This window comes from Cyanistes caeruleus, chromosome Z (assembly GCF_971803275.1).
Source record: "Cyanistes caeruleus chromosome Z, bCyaCae1.hap1.1, whole genome shotgun sequence".
In the NCBI taxonomy this organism is placed as follows: Eukaryota; Metazoa; Chordata; class Aves; order Passeriformes; family Paridae; genus Cyanistes; species Cyanistes caeruleus.
In genome coordinates this window covers 79,718,987-79,738,142 of record NC_141732.1, presented here as the reverse complement: position 1 = coordinate 79,738,142, position 19,156 = coordinate 79,718,987, and the positions used below count along the sequence as shown (strand labels likewise).

Sequence of the window (19,156 nt, the reverse complement as noted above, 5' to 3'; positions counted from 1 at the left end):
ATCTCATCAGAGCACCCAGGAATGGATGATCAGAAAGAAGGCCAAGTGACTGGCTGTCACTTCTCTAAGCATTTTCAGGGCAGGGCATTTCTCACACGGAGCACTGTGGCTGTCAGTGCCCATCAGCAGAGTCATTAGAGCTTGTGCTGGGCACAATGACTGCTGGACTCAAACCTGCTCCAGGCATGTCTCCATGATATTTCTTAAGAATGGACAGAGTTCAGACTGACATTCCCTGACTCTCTTCCTCCCCAAACAGTGTAATCACCTGCCAAGTTTGGTGCATTGCAAAATCCACCAGGGCCTGGGTAGCCAGCCAGCCCTGAACTCCACACTGTGCTGGTTACAGCACTCACAAACCCTGAGATAGGGAGCTCCTTCGAGAGGCTTTCAACTCTCATTAAACTATAGATGAATCCTGGAAACAGCTTTCCAGATGATGCCTCTGTTTTCTTTAACTTCTAAGGGGCTTTTTTCTTGCTGGTGGGCCAGAGTTCAGCTGAGCTTCATACACAAAATTGAACAATTGCACCCAATTCAAGGTTCTCCAAAGCATTGTACTGTGATAAAATCACCCACCAGGAGTGCTTGGGCCAAAATTCTTAGCCTCTGCCCTGCAAACCACAAACATCTATCCCCTTTGTTATCTAAGGAGAAGTCTGTGGTTACACTGAACACAGTTAATGTCAAAGCTACACACAGAGGACAAGGTGGGTCCTTGAGTCCAACATAAAAAGCTTGCCTTAAATCTTTACTTAAATTTTTAATTTAGCTTTTAAGTTTGTGAAAGACACTTGCATTCATTCTGCAAAGAAGACATAATGTCCTTGGAACATTTCCCATATAATGTCTTAATAGTGCTTGAGGTGCAAACTATTTTTTTGTTTTGGTTGGTTGGTTGGATTTTTTTGCTTTAATCTTCAAGCCAGTGGATGAGAGCAAGATGCTCCTTCTGAAGACTGTTACTGTTTTTCTTCTGTTGCTGTAGACTCCGAACTGCTGCAGATTGCTCTTTGTGCAGGCTTGGAAAGCAATGTATCTTGGAATGAACACATAAAGCAGGATTATTGAATATTAGCCTCTTCCATTTGTTTCTTGCCCTTTGCAGACCACTGCCTCTATTTTAGATGCTGTTCCTTTTTATTGTCCATGGTGTCATCTCCCATGTTTTCCAAGGTTTTCACCTTTTGTAGTTCATTCTTGCCCTGCTCCCTCCCATGGCACATATTAACAGGCTGACTAATTCTGAATCTAGCTTTTTCAGTCTGTATGCAGTGATTTCCTTATCTTTACTTCATAAAACTGTATGATCTGTAATCTGCTTGCCTGCAATTGTGACAAACTTGCATGGAGGAGCTAATTCAGCCAGACTGCAGTTTCAGGTTTGGTTTGGTCACATCTACCAGAAGACATACCTCTCTATTTCCATTTCCACCAGCAATACCACTCTAAAGCATTTAAGTTCTCATTTTTGTCTTTCCTCACCTGTAAGCACGGAGGTCAGAAAAATCAAAAGCTATCCTTGCCTGTGGCTGGAGGCTGGGAGTCTTTTCTTACTGCCATATTTCATAAATATTGGCAAATTACTTTTACAGACCAATCTGCACAGTGCAGTAAATGTAGTCACTCAGACTGGTGTTTTTAAGACAGCTGAATGAAGGAATCAGTGGTGCACATCTCAATGTGAAGAGCAGGGGCTGCGTTTGGGAAAGCAGTGGTTTTAAAAAGGACTTATAGGTCACTGTATCTATTCCTAGTTTTACATAGTAGCTCAGAATGGAAAGGGGGCCTTTGAATGCATAAACAGAAGACAACTTAATAAAGGCAGAGAACTGTTGTACCACTGTAAATGAAGTAAAGGGCGGTTCATGGTTTCAATGTCCATGCTTTTAAAAGAAAACTGAAGAGACAAAGAGGGTTTAAGATAAACATGGAAGTTTGGAAATCCTCCTAGCAGGGAAAGACCAAAGAAACTTGGTTTAGAGTGTTTACTTAGGAAAAAAACCCACTGAGGTGTCTCACTCCCAGCAGCCAAATGCTTACATGTGATAAAGATTTGTATGTGAAGACATTAGTGTAAGAAAACCAAACCAAACCAACAAAAAGGTATAATGAGATCTGATGGCATGAAGATAAAAGAGAGAGGCCCCATTTTCATCACACCAACCTACCAGGCAAATAGGAGATCCTTCTTTAACCCAAGTTTGTCATGGGAGCCAAGCTGCCTCTCCTGCAACAGCTCACAGCTGCTAAAGTTGTGGACCCAAGGAGGGATCCTTTGGGGGAAATTATTTGGTCTTTGAAGTGAACAATATACAGTAATGGCTGTAATGATCCATCTTAGTCATAAATTTGAAGAGTCTGGTAAAATGTTAATTTTTAGCCTCTTGGTGTCTTGCAGCCAGAACATGGCATGAGGACAATGACTGCCCACATATTGGTGAGATCTGGTCTGTGCTGCCAGCAAGGCACTTCCTACGTATAAAACAGGGCAAAACTTGCTTCTGCAGAGTGGAGTTTGCTGTGCTGAGAGAGGACACATGCCCAGCTTCTTGCACCAGCTCAATCCCAAACCAGGGGAGGACACTGCCAGCCAATTCTTCCACCAGCCAGCAGTGCTGGGGTGACTCCTCGTGTTCTCCCCAGCGTCCTCGTAAACACAGCGGCTGTCACAGCATTGCTCCAGGGCTGTCCAGAGCAAAGAGCTCCTTCTCCTGTCACCCCAGATGACAAAACCAGCCCCTGGTAATGTGGAATGCCAGGGATGGAGGCTCTGACACAGGCTTTCCTGGGGATTACACAGAAAAAGCTATCAGTTGGCTGCAAGCACTGCGAGAAGGACAGACTTTTTTTTTTTTTTTTGCATCAGTTATTCATCATGATAAATGCCAAGAGCTAAAATAAACAACATGACAGCTTTGTAGTGATAAAGTCCCACTATATTTTTAAGGCCTAATTTTTTTTATAGCAACATTTTTATTTTGTGTTATCTTCATGTGCTAAACGGTAATATATGTTTTATATCTCTAAGTGAATCTAAGCAAGAAGGGATTTGTCAGGTCCTTTAAAGTCTTGCTTGATTTATTTGGTCCATCAGAATAAATCTTTTAAGATGATAACTTTTAATCAAAACTTTTAAATTGATAATGTCATAAATCACTACTTTTTGAAAACACAAGGAGAATGGCCAAAATTCCTAAATAAAAGTTGCTAGACCAATAATAACAAAAAGAAAACGTCTACTTCAAAGTGTTGTAAACACTTCTTCAACTCAATCAAGTATAGACAATATATACAGAGATCACTCCCAACTCGGCTACCAATCTTGCACAGATGGTGTAGAAAACTGGGGTAAATCTCATTGAGACTAATCTATACAAACATATGCTTAATTAGCATAGTGCCTCTTACACAGTGTAAAACAGAAACAGACTGTATTGCAATAACCGATCACGGCATAAATTGGTTTATTTTGATCCTTCCTACAGAGGCACAAACTATTTTTTCCTGATTATTTTGAAGATTTCAGTGTAATGAATTAATGTCAGCTTCCTGGAAAAAGCAAACTGAAAAATGAAATAAAGATGATCAAAAAATTAATCATACCAGGTTTGTATTTATGCTGAATTTTGTTTCTATGACTGGTCCCACTGGCTTATTCACTGCATAGGTTTAAACACGTACTCAAATCCTTCCTGGACCAAGGCCTACCATTAATGCAGAAACAAAGCTATTGTCCCCCAGGCCTACTCACAAATTACACTTGTTTATTTAAGTCAGTAGAGATAAACTTGTGTAAATCTCTTTGTAAATAAGGCTATTTCACTTTAATGATGGCTTATTTGGGGTTAGCATAAATGTGTTTCTAATCAACTAATCCAAAATAAAGGATGTAGGCAGATGAATGGTGCAGTATTTGGAAGAATAAAAAAGGACAAAGGAATAATCTGAGGAAAAACAGAAATGCTGGCAACATGAAAAGTTTCTAAGCAGTAAGAACCAGAATTAGGGAAGGAAAAGACAGTTTAGGTGCATGAAAGTTTCCTGTCAATTTCAGCACAAAATCAAGCAAGACAATTCAGCAAAAGAATTAAAAATTCAAGTGTCTGATTGTGCCCAAGCTGTCTGTCAATTCATTACGCTTTTGGTTACTCAGGGCAACTGGGTTTATGTGCACAAAGGCAATAGGAATTAAGGTAAGGCAGTTTAATCATTTACTCATCAAAATTATACAGTGTAAATTAAGAAGAGATATATAGGTCTTCTCACTGCGCCATGAATATCTCAGGGGGGATGTCACTTATAAGGATTATGTCTAACTCCATTCCATGTGATGAGTGCCCTGTACTTTATACCACAAACACCAACCAGTTTGTGTGATGATGGGTCAGAAAGGCAGAACTTTGCTTTTAGCCAATTATTTTGAATAGTGGTTATTTCTGAAGTCTGCTTTGCCAAGGGGATAGGACAGGCACAGCAGGCTTACATCAAGAGCTGTCAAGTTTTATTTTTTGTCAATATTTTTTTCACCGTGGAACTGATTCCTCTTTTTTTTTTTTTATTTTGGCTTTGTTTTGAAATCTCCCAACAGCCCAGTCTGAAGTGACAGTGATTTGTGTAATATTGGAAACATACTTCTGCATTTCAGAAGAGGTAGTGAACAGATTTGTGTTTCAAGGTTTCAGAGGTTATTCATTTCATTACTGAAATAATTAATAATTTCATTATTGGAAAGATAAGAGTAACAGAAATATGCAATGCCTTTTTAATGTATTTTGCTGTTATTCCTAGCCCTAGGTTGCAGCATTTTTTTTAATGTTTGAGAAGTTTTGTGAGTATTTAATTTATGCGGGTATGACTGAGTAAAGTTTATTTTGGAGATTTTTATCCCTCGTGCAATGACTAAATTTAAATTTATGATGCTAACGCTCCTCTCTAGTCACTTTAATGCAATGCCTGTTTTGACGGTACGCCAGACATTACTTGTCTTGAAAATCAACTGACATGTTCCTCATGATGTGATGGGGAAAGCAGAGTGTGGTTTTCTCTTTAACCCTTTTTGTGCTTCCAGAAGAACTGATACAGTGTGAAGCTGTGTGCAAGCTTGATGAGATACAAGGAAAAGGGGGTTTAATCCATATTTAACCCTCTGAGGAACACACAGTTTCAGCCCTCCAGGAGTTTTTTCGTGCTGGTACCAACAGCAGGGGTGGTTTTTGCCAGTGTTGTACTGCTTCCCCCATGGCAGACAGTCCTGCAATGGCATGGACAAGCAGTTTCCATGTTTGGCCATGAAGTGATGCAGAGTGAAAGGGAATCTGTCCCTTTCAGAGCTTCCAGACTCAGTGCCATTCCCTCTTTCATAATCTTTTGCAGATTTGTGCAAGGGAAGAGTTACTTCCATGTAAGTTTGGAGGGAAAATAACGCGCTTGGATGGCATTTAGAGAAAGCAGGGAAGCATCACTGCAGCCAGTGATGCAAGAGACAAAGCACCTATTGAAGTACAGAATAGTTCTTCAACAGAACGAGCTAAGAAATCTAGGAACGTTTACCAGTGGTTTTCCCTGGAATTGTGGTTGTTTTTATACACAGAAGTGTGTTGCTTTTATTTACAGCAGTTAACAGTATACCCTGACCTGGATGGGAACCACAAGGACCATGAGTCCAACCTCTGGCCCTGCACAGACACCCCAACAATCCCACCCTGTCCTTGAGGGTATTGTCCAAATGCTCCTGGAGCTCTGGGAGAGTCCAGCTCCTGGCCCTGCACAGACACCCCAACAATCCCAGCCTGGGCACCCCTGGCAGAGCTGTCCAAAGGCTCCTGGAGCTCTGGTAGCCTCGGGAATGTCACCATTCCCTGGGGAGCCTGGGCAGTGCCAGCACCCTCTGGGGGAAGAACCTTACCCTGATATCCCACCTGAACCACCCTGGCACAGCTCCAGCTCTTCCCTGGGTCCTGTCAGTGGCCACCAGAGGGAAGAGATCAGTGCCTGACCCTTCAGCTCCCCTCATTAGCAAACTACAGACCAGGGTGAGGATTCCCCCATTGTTATCTGTCTTGAACATGCTGGTTAATCTTTTTGTATCACAACTCTGCTCAATGCTCCTCCATTTTTTTCAGTTTAACACCAACATTACATGTTGGTAATAATGACTTCAACACAAAAACTACTTGCTCTGCCTCCAAGACTGTCTTCCTGGCATTGCACTTTGCACTTGTCTCTACCTTCATGCAGGAATATCTGCTAGTGTTGGGTCATTCAGAAATCCTAGGTGTCTTTGAAGTTATTAGATATTGATGTTGTATCTCCTTTGGCCACAAGCTTTGGGAAGTCAACATGTATCCTCTGTAGCACAGCACAGCCAGCTACTGCTTCATCATGTTTTTTTAGGTCCTAGGTTATTTCATACCAGCACAGAATGGTTTGGGTTCGAAGGGACCTTGCAGATCATCTTGTTCCACAGGCAGGGACACCTTCCACTAAACCAAGTTGCTCAACCTCCTTTGTTCTTTTTAGCAGACAGATGACAGATACCGCTGAGATGTTGCTGTCTCTGCACATGAATGTCCTTGTGAGGATGCTGAACCCCTCACACACATTCAGAGACCTTAAGGGAGATGCTCATGTTCTCACACTGCAGCCTCAAATCCAAATGGGACTGGCAGCCATTTGTACTTAACTGCTAATGGCCAAAAAGTGCTGAGCTACATGGTTTGAGAAACATGTGGACCTGGAGCGAGTCCAGAGGGGGTCATGGAGCTGCTGCCAGGGCTGGAGCCCTTCTGCTCTGGAGCCAGCCTGGGAGAGCTGGGGGTGTTCACCTGGAGAAGAGAATGCTCCAAGGAGACCTCACTGAAGGCTTTCAGTACCTAAGGGGATATTATAAAAAGATGGAGAGCAACTTTTTGCTCAGCAGATAGTGAAAGGACAAGGGGAGATTGTTTTAAAGTACAAAAAGAAAATATTTAGATTAGACTTTTGGAAGAAATCATTCCCTTTGAGGGTGGGCAGGCCCTGGCACAGGTTTCCCAGAGAGGCTGTGGATGCCCCTGGATCCCTGGAAGTGTTTAATGCTGGGTTGGACAGGGCTTGGAGCAACCTGAGGTAGTGGAAGGTGTCCCTGCCCGTGTCAGGGGAGTGGAATGAGATGAACTTCCAACCTTCTAGTCCAGACCATTCTAGGATTCTGTGATTAATTAATAGGACATAGCAATATCCAGCTTTGGTGTCAGGGATCAAGTTTTACAATTTCTTTTACTAAAATCAAGTATTATTTCACAGAATTGTAAAATAGTTTGGATTTGGATTTGGATGAGACCTTTAAAAGTCATCCAATCTAACTCCCTTGCCAAAGGCAGGGATATCTTCAATGAGATTAGGTGTCTGAAAGCCCTGTTGAACCTGACCTTGAATGTTTCCAGGGTTGCAGCATCCATCAGCTCTCTGGTCAACCTGTGCCAGTGCTTCATCACCCTCATAAAAAAACCCCAAAAAAAACCTACTAATAACCCATCTAAATCAATGTTCTTCCTGGAGGTGCAGGCATACAGCTGGGAGCTCTTTCTAGAGCAGATGCACATCCTGCCTGCCTGCCTTCTCCACAACCACCCTGCTTCTCAGGTAACTTCTGGGCTCTGGGATTTGCAGCCCTGATGCTGCCTTCTTCCATTCACTTTCTTCCTCCTGCTGCTTGCAATTTCCTTTCCTAGAGAAAGGTTTATGCAAATGTTGGATTTCTGTGTGTGTGTGTGGGTGTGTTAGGGTCCCCCAGTATAAGCTGGCCAACCTTTTGACTGATTTCAACCACACCTGTAAGAGAAGCAGAGCTTCTGGAAATACAAAGTCAGTCTAGCTCCATGGCAAACAGCGGCTGCATTAGAGAAGACACGTGTTGTTAAGTGCTCTGCCAGGGAGAAAGGCAGGGAGAGCTCAGCCCTTATCAGCACTGCTTGGCTTCCTTGGCAGTAGATAAGGGGCAGGCAGCTGGCCAGCCAGAGTACACACATCCCTCAACCAGGCACAGCATGTGCTGCTCCAGACAGAAGGCCAAGACAAGTAGGCTGGGGACATAGAAGGGAGATTTGGATGTATCAGGAATCAGCCTTGGAGACAGGAGGAGAGGGAGCCACGAATCTGTTGCAGAGGAGAGGTGAAGGGAATGTCTGACGCAAATCCATATGAAAACTGAGCTTAATTAACTTACTCTTCATAGGAAAAAAAAAAAAAAAAAATCTCCCTGAATGCAGTGAAACCTCCACAAAACAAGTGCTGTGCTGGCTGAATAGTCTGTATACGTTTCCAGGCACAACAGGACTAGAACACCTTATCTTTCAAAAACATGATGGCAATCTCTCAGATGCTTTGCTTTGTCTGCAGAGGGGATCTTCTCCATTTCACTTTGCTATTAATTTCACGACTACCTTGAATCTCTAACGTTTGGGACTGGGTGAAAATGTTACCAAAAAATTAAGCCACATGTCTGGAAAATCCAGGCACAAAAGAGGCAAGAGTGGGATTTTTGTGAGTCCACATTCTGTAGAAGGGCTAAATATTGTGAAGTGTTTCACGTGGCTGCTGGGAATGCCAACCCTGTTGAGGTGGGACCTGTGCCCAAGACACTGAACCATAACACCTACATCACTGAGTCCAGAAACCCTTTCAGTCTAGAAGATGAGCGTGACTCTGGAGAGACAACTGCTACATTAGGGAGATGTGACCTCAGGTGTGAAGGAAGTGGCTTGAAGTGGAGATAAAAGATATATTAAGTATCAAAAAGGCAAAAGCAAAAAAAATAACCCAGAGGATCTCCAACAGACTTAGAGCAAATCCAGAACTGACCTTCTCACCCCAAAAAAACCTCATTAAACTCCCACCTTGTGGCTTCCCACTCATAAAATCATAGAATGTTAAGGAGCTGGAAGTGACCTTAGAGTTCATCTAGTCCTGACCCCCACTGCCATGAGCAGGGACACCTTCCACTAGACCAGGCTGCCCCAAGCCCCATCCAACCTGGCTTTGAGCACTTACAGGGTTGGGGCACCCATGACCTCCTTGGGCAACATGCCCTAGTGTCTCACCACCCCCATAGAAAAGAATTTCTTTCGAATATCTAACCTAAAGATCATCTCTTTCAACTTCTACCCACTCCCCCTTGTCCTGTCACTGCAGTTCCTGACAGAGAGCCCCCCTCTGGCTTCCTTGTGGGCCCTTTTGGATACTGGAAGGTGTTGTGAAGTCTCCATACACCCTTCTCTCTTCCAGGCTGAACAGCCCCAGGGAACCTGCTGAGCATCACTGCAAGGGTCTCTGCAGGCAGAACAACCATGGGTTTCACAGACTGAGGGGTCCCCAAACATGCACTATCCCAAATATTCCCTTGTGGTGACCCTGGGTCCCTGAGGAGGTGAAGGAATTTGGTTTTCTTTCACCATTACCTCAACACAAATTATTAAAGCTTTGCAGAGACTGTAGAAGGCAGAAGCTAAAACCACCCCCAACCCATGGGGGAAAACTGCTGTGTTAAGAGTTACTGAGTATGGGGTGCACACAGCAGAGGGAGGCTGGGAAGTGTCTGGGACTGCCTTGTGGCCATGTAACACCTCAGGACGCCTGGCCTGGAACTGTTGTGCCATTGTGGGACATGAAGATTTGGGCATTTTGAATATATTTAGAACCACAAAATCGTTTAGGCTGGTGAAGCCCTCCAAGACCAGTGAGTCCTACCATTCCAACACTGCCGAGACCACCACTGACCCACGTCCCACACATCCACATCCACATGGCTTTCAAATCCCTCCAGGGATGGAGATTCCACCACTGCCCTGGGCAGCTCTGCCAGGGCTGGACAAGCCTTCCCTGAAGGAATTCTCCCAATATCCAACCTCAACTTCGCCTGAGGCCGTTCCCTCTCCTCCTGTCCCTGTTCCCTGGCAGCACAGCCCGACCCCCCCAGCTGTCCCCTCCTGCCAGGGACTTGTGCAGAGCCACAAGGGCCCCCTGAGCCTCCTTTTCTCCAGGCTGAGCCCCTTTCCCAGCTCCCTCAGCCGCTCCTGGGGCTCCAGCCCCTTCCCCAGCTCCGTTCCCTGCCCTGGACACGCTCCAGCCCCTCGGTGTCTCTCCTGTGCTGAGGGGCCCAGAGCTGTCCCAGCACTGGAGGTGCCTCAGCAGCGCCGGCACAGGGAGCCGGTGGCTGCCCTGGTCATGGTGTCACACTATTGCCGGTAGGAGCCAGGTACCAGTGCCCACCCGTGCAGACCCCAGCTGGAGTCCAGCGGCAATTCCCACCGGGAATCAACGCACTTTTTCTCAGCTCGCACCATGCCCACCGCGGAAGGATACGGAGCCGGAGCGCCGCACTGCGGCTGCGCTGCTGCAGTTCACCCAAACCTCCGATAACACCGATCAACCTCCCGCGGCGGGCTCGCGGGCTGTGACTGACAGTCAATCTAACCAATGAGCGCCGCGACCCCGACCCGCCTCCCTCGCCTCACGCCTGTTTCTTCCACTCCCCTTCCCTTGTCTTTTTTTTCTAACGCTGCGGGCATTCCATTGGCGATTCTGACTGCCAATTAGACTCCTAGACCAATCGCAGTGGGGCTCTTTAAGGAACAGATAAACGCAGCCAATGGGCCGCTTCCCCGCCCAGCGGCGGGGGCGGAGCGGCCCGAGGGGCGGGCCCTCGGAGGAGGTAACGCTGAGGGAAGAGGCGGCGGCCGCACAGCACTCGGGGAGACGGAGGAGGATAAGGAAGGGGAGAGGAGGAAGAAGGAGAGGAAGGAGCGGTGGCTCTCGGCGGATCCTGGTGACTCCCGGTAGGTGCTGGTGGGTGCCGGGTCCGGGGTCCGTGCCCGTGCCCCGTGGGCAGGGTCGCACCGCTGGCGCTGCGCGGGCCGTGAGGAACCGTCCGGGCCTGGTCCCAGCGGGGCCGGGGGCGCCTCCCTACGCCTTCGCCCTTTTTGTTGTGGTGGGACCCGGGCTGGGTTATCCTGCTCCCGCCGGCATTACCCCCGGGCTGTGGTGGGAGGGCCGGGCTGTGCCGCCCGTGTGTATGTGTGGGTGAGGGGAGGGGGAATAAAGAAGTTGTGCTGCTCCTTCTCTCCCTCGCTCTCTCCCTCCGTGCCCGGTGTGTTTTCCTTGCAGGAGTCCGCAGAATATGCCGAGCTGGAAGGGACCCGCGAGGATCATCGCGTCCAGCTCTTAGCGCTGCCCAGGACACCCCCATGTGTCTCGTGGACGTGCAGTCAGGGTTAGGTGTGCGAAACTCCGTGGAGTTTTGGAGGAGAAAGTTAGGAGCGGTGTGGGGTGAGGAGTTGTGTTTGGAGCTCGAAGTTTGTGTTTGGCATTGCGAGGCTTTGCCTCACCCTCTTGTCTGTCCCCTCTCCTTGTCTGCAGAGCCGCGGGTTTAAAATACACACAGCCCGCGTGAGACAGGACTTGAGATTACTGGTTTTATTCATGCCTTTAATGCTGCAGCAGCCTCTGTGTTGTCAGAGGGCAGGGGTAGGTGGGATACTGGGGAGAAATTCATCCCTGCGAGGGTAGCTAGGTACTGACTCAGGTTGCCCAGAGAACCTGTGGCAGCTCCATCCCTGGGTGTTGTTTGTAAACAAACACAACCTGGTAAGTGCCTCATCTGTCTCGATAAGTGCACGGGGAAAGGAAAGCTGTGTCGTGATAAGGGCAAGTGGTCGGTGTTGTTGCTGCAGAGTTGTGGAGTTCCTGCTTGTTGGGGTTCTTTTTTCTTTCTGTGGAGAGTGGAGGGGAAGAGAAGTGCAATACAGCGTGGTCTTTTAGTCGTCACTCTGGGGAAATAAAAGAACGGAAAAAAGTGTGTGAATGAGTGGAGAGCTCTTACGATGATTGTGGAGAGCTGTTGAACAGCTGGGATTCAGGCTGCAGGCTGGTCTTGTGTCTCTTTGGTTGTCCGTCACAGTCTCTGACTGAGAAAAACCCAGCACGTGTGTTGTGCTCTTTTCAAATGCTTGCGAGCGGGATAGCATTAGAAAAAAGTTTGTTTACTGGGTTCACCAAAGCAAGTGTCTCCAAAAAAACCTGCAGCCTGTGTATACTGTGTGTGGAGCTCGTGCTATCACAGTCCACAGGTATAAACTAGTTAGATTCCATCGGTAGCGAGAGGTTTATAATAACAGCTTGTTAGGAGACCACAGGTAACAGCAGGTTTTTCTTTTCTCAAGTGTTCTGTCTTAGTCTGGAGAGCTGTACTTTCAAACTGATTCCATTATTTCTGTCGGGGCTGGACTCTGTAATGAGGGACTGATTAGTCGTTGCTCTGTTCTCCAGGCTGGGAAAGAAACACCCTCCGGTTGAGGTGAGAGGCCAGCAGAGTGAGGTTGCTTGTTTAGATTTTCCCATGCTTCTTGGAGGTGTTGGTGCATGAGTGGGCTATTTGTGTGCTCATTCTGAGGCATAGCTTTCAAACTTCTAAAGTTTACAAGCTCTGGTGAACTCGGGGATGAGAGTGTGAGTAAAGGAGGTGTTTGTGAAGTCCCTTCCCCCCTTTGCTTAGCACTATCATGATGAAAGATAACATAAGTTACAAATGCCTTTAAGAAGTGGAAGGGGAGGGTCTTGTTTAAGGTGGTTTCCACTTAAAGGTGAGTCTGAGCATATGTTGAACAGCATATTGGGGTGTTGAAAAGAGTAACCTGGCAGCTGATTGTTGTTCTGCATTTGTGTGGGTCAGATACAACGACAGTCACCAAAAGGAGTGTAAGTGTTTGAAGATCCAGTTTTTCTTTATTGCAGGGGCTGGATGTGCGTCATAGAACCTTGGAGAAGAATTAATCAGTTTTGCTGAGGTTCTGTTTAACAGTAAAAGAAACAGGGAAATTGAAAAAATGAGTTTAAAGAATTGGATTCTGAACTGTTCTCTTGTTTCCTTCTACCCAGCAGCTACATTCACCAACAAAATCAAATATGCTGGAATTGCACAGCGCGTCTCCAAATGCAAGGCTCACCCTGGGTCCTCCTCCACCTTCCTGTTCCACTTGATCTTTCAGAAGTCTTGAGTACCAGTTGATATAATTGAGTTTATTTGAGCTCAGAAAACCCTTCCTGCAACTGAGGGCAACTTTAAAAACAAACCTTGTTTCCATCTTTCTAATCCCTTTCCCACAAAAGTACTTGGAGAACAGGCTTTGTAGTATATTCTGGGTAACAATGAAACTGAGCTCTGCTTGAGACTGAAGCAAATTCCTAAGTTTTGTTTGTATGAAGAACAGTACGCAAAGTTTTAATTATTATAAAACGTATTCCAGAGTTTTCAAATGTATTCAATGCTGCCTTAATGGTTGTGCATGTAAATGCCCTGTAATTGAAAGCATCCATTTATGGGCCTGACTTGCTAAGTGAGCTGTAAATTCTGCTTTTCAGATTGGATTTAATGACTTTTATCATAAAGCCATAAACTGATTGTGAACTGTGCCGAGAGGCAAACAATACCTAAGCTTACTTTGCCAAAATATTTGTAATTGTTGATTTGTTAAACTGAATTGCTGCAGGTCATGCGATGGGATTAGGTTTTTGTAATAGAATGGAGAGTACAGGCAGCCCTGTGCTCAATATTCTCTGGGCTAGAAGAAATTGGCGACTGCAAAAACCTTCCTAAACATTCCTCTCCACCTCCAGTAATAGAAACTCGGTGTCAAAGAGTAAGCCTTCATTCCAGATGACTTTTTACTCTGATTATGTGTTTGACAGCCACAGTATGAAGACCAAGCAGAGACCGCAAGAGAGGAGCTCTTGAGTCTCCGATCGGTTTAGACTGGGGCTCGAGCTTGGTTTAAAACCCTGGAGCAATAAGAGGTTAACATCAGATACATAACATAATGGAACCCTGCTTATCAAGGAGGTGGGGGACTGGCTTGTCTGAGGTACATTAGGCCTCTATTGAAAGTGAACTGGCATTAAGTAATTGTTAAATACAATTGTTTGGGCTTTAACAAAGTGGAGGAGCTGCTAAGCTTTAAACTGAAACAGGTACCTAGGTAACTGATAGCAGCTCTGTGAATATTCCTGTCAAATTTAGCCCAGGAGTATTTATTTTCTAAAATAATGAAGCTGACACTTGCCTGTTGCACATGGAAAATTTTAGTCAAAATTAATGAGGTGAGAAGGGCTTAAACTGCTGTGGTTTGGAGTGCTCAGTCACTGCTTTTCTGGGGCTGTTAATGTCCTTTGAGTTTTAAGAAGCAGTACTCTGATGTTGTTCATAATACTAAGTAGAAGAATTTTGCATCTTTTTAGAGACAGGTGGATTGGCCAACTACCAATAAAAGTTGTGATAGCTTTCCTCTTCTGCAATTTTAGGAGAGTTGCTGAAATACATTGGTCCCTCCAATAGTTTAACTAAAGGTCAGTTAAGTTCCTTCTCCTGTCTCCTGTTGCAGGCAATTTTTGTATGACATGAGTGCATGTTTTAGATGCAGTGCTAATTTTTTAATAGCAATACACCTTTTCATTACAGCACTGGCTACAATTTGAGGTAGCCCTTAGCAACTGAAGAAAAATCCAGCTTCCCAAGCTTTTTTAAGGTCATGTTTATGCTTGTTTAGTTCTATATATGAGAAATTTGAGTTCTCTCATTTAATTCATAAACTTCATGGAGTGAGCAAGATACACAGTCATAATAGGTGAGTAACTGTGTTTTCAATGAGTACAGTGCTGTAGTGTTTTGAGATGCATTGCAATACTAGAGCGTAGCAAACATAAAAATGAATGTGTAAATTGCATCTCTGTATAGACATGGTTCAATTTCTCACTCTAAAGCTGGCTGAGAGGAGAAAATCCCTTTGCTCCTCCTGCCCTCCAAGGTCAAAAGTATCATGACTTGAACTTCATCAGCTTGTGTCAAAACAGAACCATGACCTTGGTCTTGCAGCTTGGAGCTCTGGTCTCTGAGCTGAGCTGGCCAGAGCTCCTTGGGATAGGAGCTCTCCAGAGCCATCCCCCTGCTGGGCTGATTGGCTGAAAACCTAAACTGGAGTCTGAGGGCATTAGTAGGGCTGAACTCCCCAAGGTGAAAACAAACCCTAACACCCAAACCTCAGTGAGGGAATGCAGCCCTGCTCTGACCTGAGGAGGTAAGAATGAGCACCGTATCTGTTTGGTTTTTTTTTTGCTGGCAGTTCTTCAGAAAAGTATCACAAAACCAGGTGTCTGTTTGTATGAAATGAAAGTCTTGAAAGGCAGTTTTTGGAGGAATGGTGGGTGTGATAGACTTCCCTTGTCCTTTCCACTGAGTCATTTAAGCTAGAGTATATTCTATCTGAAATGGAAAAGACTGACTTTGATTTTAGTTTAAAGTTCATACTGAATTCAGGTGTACATTGTGCACTTGGTGAAATTGATAAAGAATCTTGTCCAGATTCCAGAATTAATGAAAAAAACATTGCCTGTAAAAAAATCTCAAAAATGGGACTAAACAGGGAGGAAATGAACTTGTAGACTTTCTCTCAAATACCACAAATTATTTTCCTCGATCTTCTTTCCTTAGGAGCTTAACTTTTGTCCTCTTTATTCCAGAAGAGCTCTTGCAAATGAAATTCTTTTAAGCCAGAATACTTCTAGTAAAACCAGGAGAGATCAGATTTCTTTATTTCAAGTTTAAGATGAATAAGCAGACTGATATGAAATATGTTGCATAAGGCTTTAGAATAAATTAGCCAGAAATCACTTGATATTTTTGGTAGCACTAGTGTGTTTATAGTATGTTCCAGACATTCAGGAAAGGAAAATTTCCCTTGAAGATTTTAGTCTGCTAGCATGCTGCCCTTAAGGTTTTCTTCATCTTTTATGCTTAGTTATTGCAGGGATCATGGGCTTAATATTTAATACTTGTTCCAGAGAGCTACAGTAGAATGGAATAATAGCAGACATGACTCAAACTTTGACTTTAGAAGTTGCCAACTATGACACTGTTTGACCAACTATAGAAACATGTGTGCATCAGGGAGCAGAGATATGCTGCGGGGGCAGAGATGAAACAAATACCACCAAAGTTAGGCAATTTGTAGCTTTTCCAGTCTTAAACTTTTGGGAGTAACATCACATGCTCTCTGTGTTCCAGCAATCTAAAGGAACTTTTGTACCTTTCTGGGTAACAGTGAGTACTCCCTGAGTATCCATAGCTGCAGTTTGAAGGCACAGTCTAGAGATGGACTGGGGATGGAAAGGGATGAAATGGAAGTTTTCTGCTGCAGAACACACTGCTGACCTGGTACTACTAGTTCAACTACAGTTGAGTTTGGAAAGGGATCTTGAAAATCTGCTTCCAGTTACTCACAGAGTACAGCACACCCTGAATCTTGGTGTGTTGTAGTGGATATTGCAAGTAGTACACAGGAAGGAAAAAAAAATCAGATTTGGGCCATTGGGCCTCAGCAGAAGAGAGCAGAGGGGTCGTGGTGCAAAGAGTAAGTGATGGTGAAGCACATCTGAGCTCCTTTTAAAAGCAAAGGCTTGGGTGCTCAGGTTTTTTGAGGGTGTTGGCTGTAAACTACAAGGGAATCACAAAAAACCACTTTGAGTTAGAGGGGTTGTTACATATTCAGCATATATTTAATCTGAGGCCATTTTAGCAATGTGGAAATGTTTCTTGAGACATTGGTAAAGACTATGTTCTGTGTGCATTTTGGGGAAGAACATGTTTTCCTTTTTATTTTAGTGGATGAAGAATGTGTACCAGGCAGAATTCTAGAGAAACATTTTTAGCAAGAGGCAAGTGTCAGCCGTGGCAGTGTATGCAATTATTGTTCTTTAGGAGATCAAAGCTTATTCTATTACTGTATCCATTTGAAGGTAAAAGTTATAATTGAAATGGGATTTGCTGTCAAAAATGAGATTTAACAGTGACTCTTAAACCCATTGGTATAAACAAGGTGTTTCTGATATCACCTGGGTGGGTACAGATAGAACTGAACACAGGTCTAGGGTTCCTTATTTTTATTTGAGCTCCTGACAGATGTTATGCAGCAGACATGTGCAACCTGCCTTCTATCACCAGTTCCTCATGAGGTGTAAATTCATGTCTTCGTACTTCTTATTTAAATTATAATGTTGGGAGCTTTAGGATAATGTGACCAAAGGGATAACTGCAAAGATAACCTTAGGCTGATGCAGTTTTTTTTCTGTGGTCCTTAGAATAGTCCTTATTCAGTGTCTTAAATACTTGTAATTTAATCAAAAAACTAAAGCTTTCAGACTTGGCATCTGTCCAGGGGAACATCCCAAACTGTGTGAGTTCAGATTTCTTTGTGATGAGAGGCTGAAAGTCCTCTAATTTGAGGGAGAAATGTGATTCAAGTGTACAGTTGTGAAGCTTGCAGACCAGGTGAATACAAATAGTTCTTCAGCAAAGTTTGCAGTTGTAGAACAAGAGTGACTTTCTGAAACTAGGAAAGGAATAAATTAAATTAGTAAAAGTAGTTATTTTAACAGTGAACAGCTAAATACTGCCACAGAGGTTGCAGTCTGCCACAAGAGGTTGTGAAGGCATGTTCAAAAGATGGTTAGATGGATTTGTGGACAGCAAGTCCATGAACTGCTTCTGATGGGAGTAAGTAGAAATGTAGCCTTTAATTTTGTGCTGTAACAGTTTAAATTGCTGAAGGATTATGAGGAGAGTGGACTGCAAGAAAACAGCCAGGTTCCTATTTTCCTTGAGTAGCATGTCCTTTTGCCTCCTTAGGAGACTTTGGAGCACTAGGCTGATGCACCATTGCTGCTTTTTCATTGCAAAATGAACATTTATCCAAATTGCTCATAATTCAGCCCATTCATGCCTTGCAGGTTGCACTGTCTTCTCTAGGCTTGGAGCAGAGTGCCTTTTTCATAAATTAAGCTGGCTGAAATACTCTCATGTGAGTACTCATCACTATTGGCTGAAGTATTAAGCTGAATGAAGTCCTGTCCTACTTGTGTCACATTCTCTCTGCTCACCCTTTGAAAGATACAGCACCACTACTGGAATAACTTACTGAAATTCTTATTGATAAGTCCTGGCAAATCCCTGACACGCAAAACCATAGCTAGAAGAAGGAGTTAGTTTAAACCTCCCAGACTCCTAGCCTGCAGCTGTGATGTATGTTGTGTTTTTGTTAAATAGCTGCTAAGCTGTAAAAGTCATTGCTAGAAAGGGCTCTTTAAATGTGTCTCTTAGTGTTTTGGGGTTTTTTACAGCTAGTTTTCATGGAGGTAACGGATCAATTTGTGCTTTTTGACATCTGCAGAAGCTGGATGAACACACACAGCAAGGCAACTGTATAAAATTAAGTGTAGTATCAGGAAATTTCTGATTAGTTAGGTTTGAGCCTACAGTCTTTTACAAATGTGAAAAGAGATTTTTTTAAAATTTATTTTCCTCTGAGTATGGCAAAATCATATCATATGTGAGTTCAAATATAGAGAAAAATTGAAATGTGTAGAATTTCTAAATTCCTTTGTGCTCTAAGTCTTAAGTTACTCAATGTGCGTTTGAAGCAGAAAGGCAAATCTTTGTTAAAAAAAAAAACAAACCACTGGAGAATACATAAAATTATATTTCATTCTTAGGGGAGAGAATACTGCAAAACTGAACATCTCATCATAGGGAGTATTAAAAAGCTGAAAAGTTGGATAAAAGCATTGAGAATGTTTGAAAGGCCTAGAAGAATAGGCTCCAAAAGGCTGTTTACTGCCTTGGTGGTAAATGAGACCTTTCTGAAGTCTGTGTTTTATAAGGCTGACAGTAAAAGGAGTATTCTGTGGCACTGAAAAGTGTCAAATTTAAAGCTAAAGAGCAGAAAATACTCAGATAAGGATAAGAATTGGTGTGTGGGTCACTAATGATAGTGGTAGTTGATTGCCTACATCTGTCAGCACTGAATTTAATGTTCAGATATTGTACCATCAGTTGCTGCTTTTTAAAACAGGGTCTTAAAAGCCAAAGAGGTTGTCTCCTTTAGTTCAGTCTTTCTGAATGTCTTGTGTGTGCCTCTGAAATACCCAATGCTGGCCTTGCTCAAAGGCTGGTGTATTTTTATAAAGCTCCCAGTGTCTGCTGCTTCCTGGTTTAGAAACTGAGTGTATTTCTTCAACCAGTGGAGGCCATGCAAGCCTGCGTGTTTAATCTCTGGAGCTGCTGGTGTACTCA

At 43.9% G+C, this 19,156-nt stretch overlaps 1 protein-coding gene and 1 long non-coding RNA gene across 22 annotated transcripts in view; one reads left to right on the top strand and one right to left on the bottom strand.

Annotated features, from left to right (window-relative positions):
* LOC111941094 (uncharacterized) overlaps positions 1-10,467 on the bottom strand; it is a 28,755-nt gene extending 18,288 nt beyond the window's left edge. Inside the window, exons 1-2 of one of the 2 annotated variants that reach the window (XR_015281221.1) lie at positions 10,306-10,467; positions 2,172-2,788 (exon numbers count right to left, since the gene is read on the bottom strand). This is a non-coding gene — a long non-coding RNA (uncharacterized LOC111941094). The remainder of the gene's footprint in view (positions 1-2,171; positions 2,789-10,305) is intronic. The other variant, XR_015281220.1, reaches the window with a different exon arrangement.
* Positions 10,438-19,156, top strand: part of SMAD2 (SMAD family member 2) — a 49,674-nt gene continuing 40,955 nt past the window's right edge. For 7 of the 20 annotated variants that reach the window (XM_086870099.1, XM_023944028.2, XM_023944027.2 and 4 more), the window contains exon 1: positions 10,438-10,817. The gene's annotated coding sequence lies outside the window, so the exon portion shown is untranslated. Of the gene's footprint in view, positions 10,818-11,145; positions 14,380-14,491; positions 14,658-17,814; positions 17,886-19,156 lie in introns of those variants that run through there. The other 13 variants (XM_086870098.1, XM_086870092.1, XM_023944025.2 and 10 more) reach the window with 6 other exon arrangements.